Source organism: Astyanax mexicanus, chromosome 4 (assembly GCF_023375975.1).
Source record: "Astyanax mexicanus isolate ESR-SI-001 chromosome 4, AstMex3_surface, whole genome shotgun sequence".
Classification (NCBI taxonomy): Eukaryota; Metazoa; Chordata; class Actinopteri; order Characiformes; family Acestrorhamphidae; genus Astyanax; species Astyanax mexicanus.
In genome coordinates this window covers 25,926,487-25,941,664 of record NC_064411.1, presented here as the reverse complement: position 1 = coordinate 25,941,664, position 15,178 = coordinate 25,926,487, and positions in this window count along the sequence as shown.

The following is a 15,178-nucleotide window of genomic DNA, read 5'->3' as shown; positions in this document are numbered from 1 at the left end:
CAGCCCCCTCAGTTAGCGTTAGCAAACTTACTCTCCTGACTAGCGCTGGCTAAGCAACCCCCTCAGTTAGCGTTAGCTAGCTTACTCTCCGGACTAGCGCTGGCTAAGCAGCCCCCTCAGTTAACTACTCTCCGGACTAGCACTGGCTAAGCAGCCCCCTCAGTTAACTACTCTCTGGACTAGCGCTGGCTAAGCAGCCCCCTCAGTTAACTAGGTTAGTTACTCTCCGGACTAGCGCTGGCTAAGCAGCCCCCTCAGTTAACTACTCTCCGGACTAGCGCTGGCTAAGCAGCCCCCTCAGTTAGCGTTAGCTAAATTACTCTCCGGACTAGTGCTGGCTAAGCAGCCCCCTCAGTTAGTGTTAGCTAACTTACTCTCCGGACTAGCGCTGGCTAAGCAGCCCCCTCAGTTAACTACTCTCCGGACTAGCGCTGGCTAAGCAGCCCCCTCAGTTAACTACTCTCCGGACTAGCACTGGCTAAGCAGCCCCCTCAGTTAACTACTCTCTGGACTAGCGCTGGCTAAGCAGCCCCCTCAGTTAACTAGGTTAGTTACTCTCCGGACTAGCGCTGGCTAAGCAGCCCCCTCAGTTAACTACTCTCCGGACTAGCGCTGGCTAAGCAGCCCCCTCAGTTAGCGTTAGCTAAATTACTCTCCGGACTAGTGCTGGCTAAGCAGCCCCCTCAGTTAGTGTTAGCTAACTTACTCTCCGGACTAGCGCTGGCTAAGCAGCCCCCTCAGTTAACTACTCTCCGGACTAGCGCTGGCTAAGCAGCCCCCTCAGTTAACTACTCTCCGGACTAGCACTGGCTAAGCAGCCCCCTCAGTTAACTACTCTCTGGACTAGCGCTGGCTAAGCAGCCCCCTCAGTTAACTAGGTTAGTTACTCTCCGGACTAGCGCTGGCTAAGTAGCCCCCTCTGTTAACTACTCTCTGGACTAGCACTGGCTAAGCAGCCCCCTCAGTTAACTACTCTCCGGACTAGCGCTGGCTAAGCAGCCCCCTCAGTTAACTAGGTTAGTTACTCTCCGGACTAGCGCTGGCTAAGTAGCCCCCTCAGTTAACTACACTGTAAAAAATAAACTGTAGTTTTTACAGGAAAACGCTGGCAGCTGTAGTTACCAGAGTTTTCCTGTTAAAATTACAGACGATAAGTAAATAACTCTACTGAAAAAAAATGTAAATTAATTTACAGTGATTGAAATCACTGCTAAATTACAATAATAATCTGTCAAGTTTACACAAATTAAATGTTAATTTTGCATAGCAGTGTTCTACATAAAAATACCCTTTCCTGTATTTTTTACCTCTAACAAATGTCTTTATAGGTTAGTTACTCTCCAGACTAGCGCTGGCTAAGTAGCCCCCTCAGTTAACTAGGTTAGTTACTCTCCGGACTTGTAACGTTACTACCAAACCAGCGACTACTGTTACTTTTCAGACGGTTTAACGTAACTTTAGACTAAGTTTAGTAATGTGGTATGGGTTACTAAACTTGTTTGAATGTGGCTAATGGTAGGTTGGCTTAGCTAGCTAGGTTGTTCAGGGTTTAAATTAAACATTTGTTTGATTATGTATAAATAAGAACTAGGGTTATAGATTGGAAGCATTTTGCCGATTTTTTTCAACATTGTTTGTCATAAAACTGTTGTATTTTGTGTACATACATTATTAACAAAAGTGTTTATTTCTTCTTTATTGTATATACATAGACTTTGCATGGTGTTGTCTATGTATATATATATGTCTGTTATTATCAGTACAGTTATTGCAGCACTTATGGGTTGTTTTTAATAAATATTTTGTGCACTTTTTCAGTTATTAATGCCTCGTTTTAAAAAAAGTCAATTTTACACCGAAGTTTTTTTTAACTACACCTTTAAGTGTACCCATCTAAACTTTAGGTTGAGATGACTTGGTTTAAATTGTTTTGTTTGACTTTAAATAACTAAGTTTGAGTTTGTTCTGTTGTAAATGTTGCAGTTTTTTAAAATGATAGCGTAGTTGTTTTCTTCTTTGCTAGCTTCAATGTTAAATATTCATACTTAATTCCACTTCTAGAACTCGCACTGAACTTTTTATGTTCAGTGTTTCTGTTAGCTTGACCTTCTAAAACCTGCTAAAGCTTTTGTTTAAGTGGAGAAAATGCTTGCCTCCACCTACAGCCTCTAATATACAAGGTATTGTACTAGTTTCTGCATGAATGTCACAGATGTTTGGCTGGTCTAGTGGCAATATTTGTCACAAATGTGTATATTTAAATAAGAGTTTGTTGTTTTATTTCTACTTATTTCTGTAAAGTTTGTAAGTTTTGTAAACGTTTGTAAGTTTTGTAAAGCTGCCTATACCACTGTAGTGGGCACACACAAGTGCAATAATGCTGCTATAAAGGAACCATTTTATATTAATGTAATTTGTTAGGATTAAAGCAGCTTTCATATGCCTAGTAGATGTTTTATTTTAAAATACTGATGTTTTTTTATAATATTTTTCAAATAAAAAAGCATTTGTTAAATATTGTTTAATTGTCAGTGTTTCCTTTAATTACGTTTAGTATTTTTTTTCCCATTACTTAATGCAGCATAAAATTGGCAGTTTGGTCAACTTTGATACTGCTTGATAATTAAGTAAACTAAAGAAATGTAGCTGACACAATGCAAAATAGGTAGTTCGACCAACTTCTGTGTATTTGGTTAACAGACAATATTTTATTGACTCAACTTATTTACTTTAATTGGACCAAAATTCTATGGTTGTCAGCAGAACTTAAAATATGTATCTCACAGAACTTAAATTTGACCAACTTAAAAAAATAGGTGCAACAGGTCACTAGAAAATTTTAAGTTGGTGAGAGTTACATTTTTTTACAGTGTAGGCCACCGGGAGCCCAGCCCTTTTTAAAGTGCACTCCCACAGGGCTTGATTAGTAAAGCCTGGCTCAAAGTAACGAGTTGTTGAGCTTGCTTCGTGGTACAGCCCTATGCTCTTAGTTGCTGTTACTGACAACAGTGCTGGGGGGAAGTTGCAGCTTTGGAATGAGCAAATGGATGAAGTTGAAAAAGGAGGAACATATGCGATTACAGATCTATCAACTAGGACTGTGAGTGGAGAAGTGCTGCTGACTGCCACCCGCTTGAGTTCAATTGTTAAATTTGAGGACTTGGAGCTTCTGCCTAATTATGAGTGACTCAACCTTCTACCAGCATCGACAGCTGAAGGGGTAAAGTTATAGAGGCTGACATTCATCTGAAGTGGAGGTGTGGAATTTGCAAACAGAGCCAGTTGAATTCTGTGAACATGAAGGACAAATTTCACAGATGCAGAGCCTACAGTCGAAAACCAGACTTCTGTTTATGCGACACACACACACACACCACGCAGCGACACAAACAAATCCATGGAGGCAGGCGGAAGAAGCGCGTTTTGTAGCAGAGGTTTGAGAAGTTTCTGTTAATGAGGTACAACCATTGCTTTACTCACCCCATGCCACTGTTTCACTCTTAACATACTTAAAAAATAAAACTCGGCCAAAATAACAAAAGTACACATGATGTCAGCCTGGACCATATACACGATTTTGTTTTACAAAACCACTTCTTGTAGCCCTGCTGAGAACAACAGCTTCAATGTTCAGATTTATAGTGTTAAATATTTCAGGTCAGGAAAGACTTTCTTTATTTTATATTTTTTATAAAAACAAGTATTTTGATAAGGGAAATCAAGAAAAAAACATTTTATTTTTTTATAAAAACAATTATTTATTTTAAGTTAATTCAAGAGAAATGGTCCTATTTTTATAAAAATGTTTTTTTAGGAAACAGTTCAACTTTAAATGTCAAGAGATACATTATTGCGGTTAAAAATGCATTTTCCAATAAAGGGAGTATTGGCAAAACTGGTCATAATGTTTATGTTAAGGTGGTGGGAGGTGGTGTCTGCAGCTGCTGAAAGTTACTAATAAAGTAACTTGTTAAGTAACTTAGTTATTTTTACAATCAAGTAATCCATAAAGTAACTAAGTTACTTTTTAAAGGAGTAATCAGTAGTCAGTAATCGAATTACTTTTTCAATTTGTAGCGGGCTCAGTGGTTTAATACCTGGTGCTAATTGAGATGTTGAAATATTTTTAATTGGGCGCCAGTTATTAAATTAATTTAATCAGATTAATTAATAAATTAATTAATCAAATTAATTAATAACACAAGACATCTCAGGGTGTGGTTTCTACAGGTGACAGAAATTCTCATAACCAAGTTATCCAGAAAACACACTGAAATTACAGGTTTTGTAATATAAAAAGTATTTTATTAAATCACACAGATATGAGTAAATAATTCATTAAAAAGTCATAAATGTAGCCATTAGATATCAAATCATAGTGTAGAATGATAAATGAGAAATAAAAGAACAAACACGTTATAATGTGTCAGGTCTTAGCCCTGTTTCATGTCTCTGTGTGTGTCCCACGTGACCTGTGCTCCCCTGTGTCTCCTGTCTCAGTACTTTTCCATGTGTTTCTCATTTGTAGCTCCGCCCCTTCCCCAGGTGTTTCTAATCTAGTGTTTCCTGTTTCTTTAAATAGCCCTCGTCTACCACTTTGTCTCCGTCGGTCTTTGCACTAACCTCTGTTGTTTTGTCTCTTTGTGTTTCTCCGCGTTTCCTAGCCCTAGTCCTTGCTCTGTGTTTTTCTCTGTTTATTTCTTGTTTGGTTTTTTTCTAGTTTCTTGTTTAGCTCCGTGTTCCCTAGCTCCCTGTATATACCCTGCTTTGTTTTTGTTTCTAGTATATTCCTTGTCTATATATATATATCCCTGCCCTGTTTAGTTTTGGTTATTTCTTGGTTATTTTTGGTAGTTTCTAGTTTCTTGTTTATTCCTTGTTTATGTTCTTAGCTTTGTTTGTTTCTTTGTTTATTTACTCCCTGTTTATATATTGTGGCGTGAGGAGGCGGGGGAGTTGGTCCGCCCACGCCAACACGCTCAGTTCTGCCTGTCCCCAGCTGATCTGCGGTCTGGACTGATTAGCAGATCAGCCGGGACAGGCATATCAACTCAGCCTGAGCTCACTCGGGAGGACTGCACGAGAGACTGCACTGGAGAGCTGAGAGGGCTGAGGCTGCACAGACTCTAAAAAGAAGAAGAAACGAATAAACTCTAGAGCCCCACTGGGCCATGTTTATTTAAGTTTGTTTTGGGTGTGGTGGAGGGCATTTTTAAGCCGAAATAAAGGTATGTTCTGAGTTAATTCACTCCTCGTGTCTGTGTGTCTATCTGCGCTTCCTGCTGCCGGGTCACAGTGGTCACGCCCCCATCCCCAGGGGCGCGCCACAATATATATATTTAGTACTTCTTGTTTGTTGAGTTTATGTTCACTAGTTCCTCTCGTTTGTTTTGGTTTACTTTATTATTACGTGTTCTTTGTGATTTGATTATCCTTGTTACGTGTTTACTTGTTTCTTTGTGTTTCTTTGTTATTTATTTAATAAATTATTTATTTATATCGCTCCTACCTGCACCTGTGTCCGCCTCCTCGTCTCCCTGCCTGAGTCATCCGTGACAGAAAGACCGACCGCAACATGGACACAGCAGGTTCTGCGTGGATGGGCACCAGGATGGCGATTCGCCGTGCTCCTTGCGGGACCCCGGCGCAGGACACCTCGAGGCCTCAAGGACGCCGCAGGCCTCGGGGTAGGCGCTCTAAGGGGTCCCTCCAGCCGGAAGAAGACCCCTTTTCCGGGGAGGATTTTCTTGGGGGGGCGATGAGGGTTGGTGCTTTGAGCCTCGGTACCTCCATGTACCCGAGGCTCAAGGAGCGGGACCCGTGGGACTTTCTCGGGTGCGCTCCCAGCAGCTCCGAGGACGAAGAGGAGCTCTACCCCGCACCGGCCCATGCTCCGTTACCGTTTCCCCCAGGGGCGGTGCTCTACCCGGCTCTCGGCCACACAGCTCCAGAGGCCGTCCCGACTCCCGTCCGTTCCCCTGCAGCCAAGGTGCGCTCCTCACCGGCGGTTCCAGAGCTAGCTTCCCCGGTGGCTAAGGCGTTAGCTTCCCCAGCGCCTCCAAAGATAGCTCCTCCCGCGGCCAAGACACTCTCCTCTCCCGCGGCAAAGGCGCACTCTGTGACTTCCGCGGTGGCTGTGAAACCGCGCTCCGTGACTATCGCGGTGGCAGCCGAACCGCGCTCCGGGACTTCCGCGATGGCAGTCGAACCGCGCTCCGTGTTCCCCGCGGTTGCTGCCGAACCGTGCTACAGGACCTCCAACCCGGTGAGCCAGCCGCGAGCAGAGACTTTCCACGCGCTGGACTCAGCCGGAGAGAGTAAAAATCCGGTCCGGGTTTTTGTTCCACCCGCAGTCTCAAGCCCTGCTGCTGCTCCGCTGGATCTGCACACACCCAGCTCCGAAATTCTCTCGGCGGCCACGCCCATCTCCGAGGTGTCTTCGGCTGCTGAGCCACGCCCCCGGACTCCTGCCGTGTCTGCAGAAGCTGTTCCAGCCTCCGTCTCTGCTGAAGCTGTTCAAGCCTCCGTGTCTGCTGACAATGCTCAAGTCTCAGTGTCTGCTCCAGCTGTTCCAGTCTCCGTACCAGTGCCAGCTGCCCAAGTCTCCGTACCAGTGCCAGCTGCCCAAGTCTCCGTACCAGTGCCAGCTGCCCAAGTCTCCGTACCAGTGCCAGCTGCCCAAGTCTCCGTACCAGTGCCAGCTGCCCAAGTCTCCGTACCGGTGCCAGCTGCCCAAGTCTCCGTTCCGGTGCCAGCTGCCCAAGTCGCCGCGCCGCCAGCGCCAGCTCCCGCTGCCAGAGTCGCCGCGCCGCCAGCGCCAGCTCCCGAAGCCAGAGTCGCCGCGCCGCCAGCGCCAGCTCCCGCTGCCAGAGTCGCCGCGCCGGCAGCACCAGCTCCCGCTGCCCGAGTCGTCACCCCGCCAGCACCAGCTCCCGCTGCCCGAGTCGTCACCCCGCCAGCACCAGTTCCCGCTGCCCGAGTCGTCACCCCACCGGTTCCTGCTCCCAGAACTTTGTTTCGTCCCAGGTCCCACGTACCCAGGCAGGCACCGAGGCCCCCGGACTTTCACCCCAGACCTGTGCCCAGGCTGGCACCTTGGACTTCCACACAGACTTTTGCCAGTCCTGGGCACCCACCCATGTTTTTGGTCCCTGTGTCTCTCCCTGTTTTGGTCCCTGTCTCTGTTTATGTCCCCGTTCCCGTTTCTGTCTCTGTTCCTGTTCCAGTCACAGTGTTCGTGTCAGTCCCTGTTAATGTCCTCGTCCCTGTTCCCATGTCCAGTCCCGTCCAGTCTCCTGTCCCGTTTCATGTCCAGTCTCCTGTTCAGTCTCTGTCCCCTGTCCAGTGTCCTGTTCTGTCTCCGTCTTCTGTCCAGTCTCCGTCCACCGTCCAGTTCCCTGCCCAGCCTCCGTCCCCTGTTCTGTCTCCGTCCACCGTCCAGTTCCCTGTCCAGTCTCCGTTCCCCGTCCAGTCTCCGTCTCCTGTCCCGTTCCCCGTCCAGTCTCCGTCTCCTGTCAAGTTCCCCGTTCAGTCTCCCGTCCAGTCTCTGTCCTCTGTCCTGTCTCCGTTTCAGTCCCCGGTTTCGTCTCGTGTTTTCCCCGGCCTCTCCCCGCCGCCAGCCCCCGGGGTTCGTTTTTACGCGCCTCGGGAGCTGCGCGTTTAGGGGGAGGCTTCTGTCAGGTCTTAGCCCTGTTTCATGTCTCTGTGTGTGTCCCACGTGACCTGTGCTCCCCTGTGTCTCCTGTCTCAGTACTTTTCCATGTGTTTCTCATTTGTAGCTCCGCCCCTTCCCCAGGTGTTTCCTATCTAGTGTTTCCTGTTTTTTTAAATAGCCCTCGTCTACCACTTTGTCTCTGTCGGTCTTTGCACTAACCTCTGTTGTTTTGTCTCTTTGTGTTTCTCCTGCCCTAGTCCTTGCTCTGTGTTTTTCTCTGTTTATTTCTTGTTTGTTTTTTTCTAGTTTCTTGTTTAGCTCCGTGTTCCCTAGCTCCCTAGTATATTCTAGTATATTCCTTGTCTATATATATATATCCCTGCCCTGTTTAGTTTTGGTTATTTCTTGGTTATTTTTGGTAGTTTCTAGTTTCTTGTTTATTCCTTGTTTATGTTCTTAGCTTTGTTTGTTTCTTTGTTTATTTACTCCCTGTTTATATATATATATATACACTGCTCAAAAAAATAAAGGGAACACTCAAATAACACATCCTAGATCTGAATGAATGAAATATTCTCATTGAATACTTTGTTCTGTACAAAGTTGAATGTGCTGACAACAAAATCACACAAAAATCATCAATGGAAATCAAATTTATTAACCAATGGAGGCCTGGATTTGGAGCCACACACAAAATTAAAGTGAAAAAACACACTACAGGCTGATCCAACTTTAATGTAATGTCCTTAAAACAAGTCAAAATGAGGCTCAGTATTGTGTGTGGCCTACACGTGCCTGTATGACCTCCCTACAACGCCTGGGCATGCTCCTGATGAGGTGGCGGATGGTCTCCTGAGGGATCTCCTCCCAGACCTGGACTAAAGCATCCGCCAACTCCTGGACAGTCTGTGGTGCAACGTGACGTTGGTGGATGAAGCAAGACATGATGTCCCAGATGTGCTCAATCGGATTCAGGTCTGGGGAACGGGCGGGCCAGTCCATAGCTTCAATGCCTTCATCTTGCAGGAACTGCTGACACACTCCAGCCACATGAGGTCTAGCATTGTCCTGCATTAGGAGGAACCCAGGGCCAACCGCACCAGTATATGGTCTCACAAGGGGTCTGAGGATCTCATCTCGGTACCTAATGGCAGTCAGGCTACCTCTGGTGAGCACATGGAGGGCTGTGCGGCCCTCCAAAGAAATGCCACCCCACACCATTACTGACCCACTGCCAAACCGGTCATGCTGAAGGATGTTGCAGGCAGCAGACCGCTCTCCATGGCGTCTCCAGACTCTGTCACGTCTGTCATGTGCTCAGCGTGAACCTGCTTTCATCTGTGAAGAGCACAAGGCGCCAGTGGCGAATTTGCCAATCCTGGTGTTCTCTGGCAAATGCCAAGCGTCCTGCACGGTGTTGGGCTGTGAGCACAACCCCCATCTGTGGACGTCGGGCCCTCATACCATCCTCATGGAGTCGGTTTCTAACCGTTTGTGCAGACACATGCACATTTGTGGCCTGCTAGAGGTCATTTTGCAGGGCTCTGGCAGTGCTCCACCTGTTCCTTCTTGCACAAAGGCGGAGGTAGCGGTCCTGCTGCTGGGTTGTTGCCCTCCTACGGCCTCCTCCACGTCTCCTGGTGTACTGGCCTGTCCCCTGGTAGCGCCTCCAGCCTCTGGACACTACACTGACATACACAGCAAACCTTCTTGCCACAGCTCGCATTGATGTGCCATCCTGGATGAGCTGCACTACCTGAGCCACTTGTGTGGGTTGTAGAGTCCGTCTCATGCTACCACGAGTGTGAAAGCACCACCAACATTCAAAACTGACCAAAACATCAGCCAGACAGCATAGGTTCTGAGAAGTGGTCTGTGGTCCCCACCTGCAGAACCACTCCTTTATTGAGTGTGTCTTGCTAATTGCCAATAATTTCCACCTGTTGTCTATTCCATTTGCACAACAGCAGGTGAAATTGATTGTCAATCAGTGTTGCTTCCTAAGTGGACAGTTTAATTTCACAGAAGTTTGATTTACTTGGAGTTATATTGTGTTATTTGAGTGTTCCCTTTATTTTTTTGAGCAGTGTATTTAGTACTTCTTGTTTGTTGAGTTTATGTTCACTAGTTCCTCTCGTTTGTTTTGGTTTACTTTATTATTACGTGTTCTTTGTGATTTGATTATCCTTGTTACGTGTTTACTTGTTTCTTTGTGTTTCTTTGTTATTTATTTAATAAATTATTTATTTATATCGCTCCTACCTGCACCTGTGTCCGCCTCCTCGTCTCCCTGCCTGAGTCATCCGTGACATAATGCTGATGTGAAAAGAATAAAGATTTATAGAACTATTAATTGCAGAATTCTAAATAAAGAACTAAGGCATTTTAAGTCTACGAAACCAGTTCTTATTTCCAACCAAGCAACTCAAAATGAGTCATCTATACTAAAGAAGCTCTATGAAGGACCCGACCAAACCATGACCAACAGACACCATCTGCCGAAAGATTAAACCCAGCTCTGCCTTACTCTGAGGTGTTGAAGTGGGCCTTGGTGACGTCCGTCTGGGTTGTGTGGTCGTCTGCTGATTCACCCTGAGAAAGGATCACGTGAGCCTGTCTGCAGGATGTTTTGACTTCCTGTGTCAGCACGGAGCCCCATTAGAACCCACAGGGTAAATCCCTTCACTCTCAGCTGGCTTGCTGGTGGCCTCCGGACCACAGGTTTCTGGGTTGGATCTGGCAGATCGCTTTTTCAGCTATACTTTAGCTGAACTTAGATGGAATAATGCTTGGCTTCGTAGATTGTAAAATAACCTCAGATATTTTAACTAGGATAGCTGATATTAATATACTTGAAGAAGATTAAATGCACTAGTAGTACTAAGAATACTAAACTAAGCTGACTAAACTAACCTAGTCTAAAAAAACTAAACTCCAAAACTCCTCTCTGTCTATCCTTCCTCCATCTCTGGGCTTCCTAAACTCTCTTCTCCAACTTCTCTCCTCCACTTCTCTGCCTGTAACCTCCCTGCCTGTAACTTCTTACTGTGACTGACTCAGTTTAACTATATGTGTCTCCCTGGCCTGTTTGGCTCTTGAGCTACGATTGGCTCTGTGGCCCAAGTGTCTGTGTTTTAATTGGTCTAGGAGCAATTTCAAACTTTGGCGGGGAAGATGATCTGTTCACAAAGGGCCATAAAACACCCCACCTTCCCCATGCTTCAGCTAGTAAAAGATTTCTTATTTTACTAATAGACCAGACCAAAAGAAACTCAATTAAACAGTGTATCAAAACACATTCTTCAGTATACTGTAACACAGAGGAGGAGGCAGGATGCAAACGCAAGTCTTTATTTTCCATTATGCCAAATAAACAAAGAATAAACCACTAGGGACTAACTAAAGAATAAGGTACTTAAACAAAACACAAAAAACAGAGTATAAACTAAAAGACTGGAACAAACAAGCAAAAATAACAAACAAAGAAACAAACTATAAAAAGCAAACCTGAAACACTGAAGACAAAAAACACAGCGGGTCTGAGGTTAAACAAAAGAGATAAACTAGATCTGGACAGAGTGACTGGACAATATCAGACAAAAAGCACGACAGAGAGAGAAGGAGCACATGAGGTATTTATGCACAGGCACACATAAGGGACACCTGTGGGAGCTAACAAGGGGGCGGGGTTACAAATGAGACACAAGGTGAGGACACTGATGGCTAGGGGCGGGGCTAGGGCGGAGACAGGGACCAAAACACAACAGAAGCACATGGCTGGGAACATGACAGTAGCACAAGGGAACAAATGAGGGGAAAAACACAGGACAGACACAGACTAAGGTGTAACATTACCCCCCCTCAACGGCGCCACTACCAGAGGCGCCGAGAGAGAGGGTACAGAACGAAAGACAAGTCAAGACAAGAACAGGGGAAGAACACAAGACAGGGGGCTGGATTAAGGACTAGACATTGGACATCAGGGGAGACTGGACAGTGGACGGAGAAATAGACTGGACAAGGGACTTAAACTGAACAGGGGACGCAGACTGGACAAGGGGCCGGACGCTAGACTGGGATGGAGACTGGACTGTGGAAGTGAACTTAGATTGGACTAAAGACTGGACAGGGGGCTGAGACTGGACAGGGGACAAGGACTGGACAGAGGGCTGAGGCTGGACAGGGGACAAGGACTGGACAGAGGGCTGAGGCTGGACAGGGGACTGGACAGTGGACAGAGAAATAGACTGGACAAGGGACTTAAACTGAACAGGGGACGCAGACTGGACAAGGGGCCGGACGCTAGGCTGGGATGGAGACTGGACTGTGGAAGTGAACTTAGATTGGACTAAAGACTGGACAGGGGGCTGAGACTGGACAGGGGACAAGGACTGGACAGAGGGCTGAGGCTGGACAGGGGACAAGGACTGGACAGAGGGCTGAGACTGGACAGCGGACTGGACGAAAGGCTTAACAAGGGGTTGCACACTTAACATGGATGAAGACTGGTCACGGAGCTGAAACAAAGGTGGAACAGGGACGAACACAGAACCAGGGGTTGAAACAGACTGGACCAGGGATACATACGGGGACTGAACAGGGAACCGGGCAAAAGACTGGGCAGATGACGGGGCAAAATTAGATAAAGGAATAGGGACCATAACAGTGATGGGGACAGAAACTAATACAGTGACTGGGAAAGGAACATAAACACAACTAGACAAGGGCACAGGGACACAGTCGGACACAGGAACTACAACTGGGAGAGATACAGGAACATGTACAACCAATAATGGCCCAAACTTTGCTAAATTCGGAGGGGCCAGCTGGGATATAGCTCTAGGAGTTCTGGGATTGGGAACAGGATCAGGTGCGGGTGCCGCAGGTACATGAACAGGGGTGGCAGTAGGTACAGGGTCAGGGGCGGCCGGAGCCGCGGGCACAGGGTCAGGGGCGGCCGGAGCCGCGGGCACAGGGTCAGGGGCGGCCGGAGCCGCGGGCACAGGGTCAGGGGCGGCCGGAGCCGCAGGCACAGAGTCAGTGGGTACCACAAGAGTGGCAGGCACAGCTTGCACTGGAGCAAGTTCTGTAGCAGAGACAGAAGGTGCTGCTGGAACTGGCGCCAAAGCTGAGGCAGCGGGCGCTGCTGGTGCTGGAGCTGACGCTGGAGCAGTGGGTTCTGCTGGTGCTGGAGCAGTGGGTGCTGAAGCTGGAGCAGCGGGTGCTGAAGCTGGATCTGAGGCAGCAGGTGCTGGAGCTGGATCTGAGGCAGCAGGTGCTGGAGCTGGATCTGAGGCAGCAGGTGCTGGAGCTGGATCTGAAGCAGCAGGTGCTGGAGCTGGAGCTGGATCTGAGGCAGCAGGTGCTGGAGCTGGATCTGAGGCAGCAGGTGCTGGAGCTGGATCTGAGGCAGCAGGTGCTGGAGCAGGATCTGAGGCAGCAGGTGCTGGAGCAGGATCTGAGGCAGCAGGTGCTGGAGCTGAGGCTGTGGCAGCAGGTGCTGGAGCTGAGGCTATGGCAGCAGGTGCTGGAGCTGAGGCTGCAGGCTTAGAAAACCTCAGTTTCAACAACTCAAAAAAACCCTCCACAGTCTTTGCCTTTTCAGGCCTTCTTTCAAAAAATATGTCTCCCCACTCTGAAGCCCTACCCCTCAGCAAAGTCTTTATAAAAAGTACCATGATACGTTCTGGAGGGGTAGGGCACAACAAATGTTCCAAGTAGATGGAGCACTGCATTATGAAGGCCTCGCAGGACCCATGTTCACCATCGTACTCACTGGGGGGTTGCATCAAGGAGGGTAACAAGAGTGGCTCTCCATCTTGAAGCTTGGATACGAGGCTTCTTAAAAACTCCATTTGCTCCTCCAGTGCCATGAGTTGACTTGCTGCATTGTTTGGTCGTGCTTTATGTAACAGAGGAGGAGGCAGGATGCAAACGCAAGTCTTTATTTTCCATTATGTCAAATAAACAAAGAATAAACCACTAGTGACTAACTAAAGAATAAGGTACTTAAACAAAACACTAAAAAACAGAGTATAAACTAAAAGACTGGAACAAACAAGCAAAAATAACAAACAAAGAAACAAACTACAAAAAGCAAACCTGAAAAACTGAAGACAAAAAACACAGCGGGTCTGAGGTTAAACAAAAGAGATAAACTAGATCTGGACAGAGTGACTGGACAATATCAGACAAAAAGCACGACAGAGAAAGAAGGAGCACATGAGGTATTTATGCACAGGCACACATAAGGGACACCTGCGGGAGCTAACAAGGGGGCGGGGTTACAAATGAGACACAAGGTGAGGACACTGATGGCTAGGGGCGGGGCTAGGGCGGAGACAGGGACCAAAACACAACAGAAGCACATGGCTGGGAACATGACAGGAGCACAAGGGAACAAATGAGGGGAAAAACACAGGACAGACACAGGCTAAGGTGTAACACATACCAGTTTGTGAGGATAAATTCAGGAAACAACAATCTTACAACTGAATCACAATAAATGTAAAATATATATTTTGCCCACAAAGAGTTTTGTACTATTTAAGATAATCTTAGAAATACAACAATGGATGGTACCTTGTCAACAAGAGATTAAGAGTCATGTTATTATTTAAAACCCAATTAAATCACTTAAAAGATAATACAACATGGATGAAATGACCATATAAAACTAAATTATCAAATACTAGTTAAACTTTGTTGATTCAGACTTGACTGTGTAGGAAAATTTAATCAGGACACATCCAAACACATATACCAGATGTGGCACATTTTTTGGTAAATATTCTGTAGAACACCTTGTTTATATGGTCAATATACATATATATATATATATATATATATATATATATATATATATATATATATATATATATATATATATATATTTTTTTTTTTTTTAATTTATTTATTTATTTTTTTTAACAATGCTTCTTAGTGAGAAATTCCATTTTTCTGCTAAGTGTTAAGATAAGGCTGCTGGCTCGGAATTTACGACCGTGGGGGAGGTTGGTGAAAAAGAGTTTCTTCTCAGCCCACAGACTTGTGGCCTGCAATGTTGAAAATGGACTCCCAAGCTTAGAACATTTCTCTTAACTTCATTAATCTTATTTCTGATGTGATTGCAGAAATAACTAAGCACAAACCCCTAAATTGGTATAATATTTGGTGAGTTTACAATTTCCAAGGCATTCATTAAGTCTTTAACACTCTCTCAAGTCCCACAGTCCCGTCCTCGTCCTGGTGATGGTGCTGTTGGCAAAACCACAATTGTGCAGAGTTCCAGATGTTTAACATTAACTCCGAGGTTTACGACTGGAGAAATGTCAAAAAAGAAATTTACCCTAAACTAATTTAGGGCTCTTGAGCAAGGCTGAGTGAAGAAATAGTCAGGACATGTCATTTTGAAATTTAAGGCTGTTTGAAAAGATTACTCCAAGGCTTTTAGAGTGTTCTGGGGTTGAAATTTCCTTATAGACCATAAAGTGGGGGTAGTGTGCGTGTGTGTGTCCAAGCGAC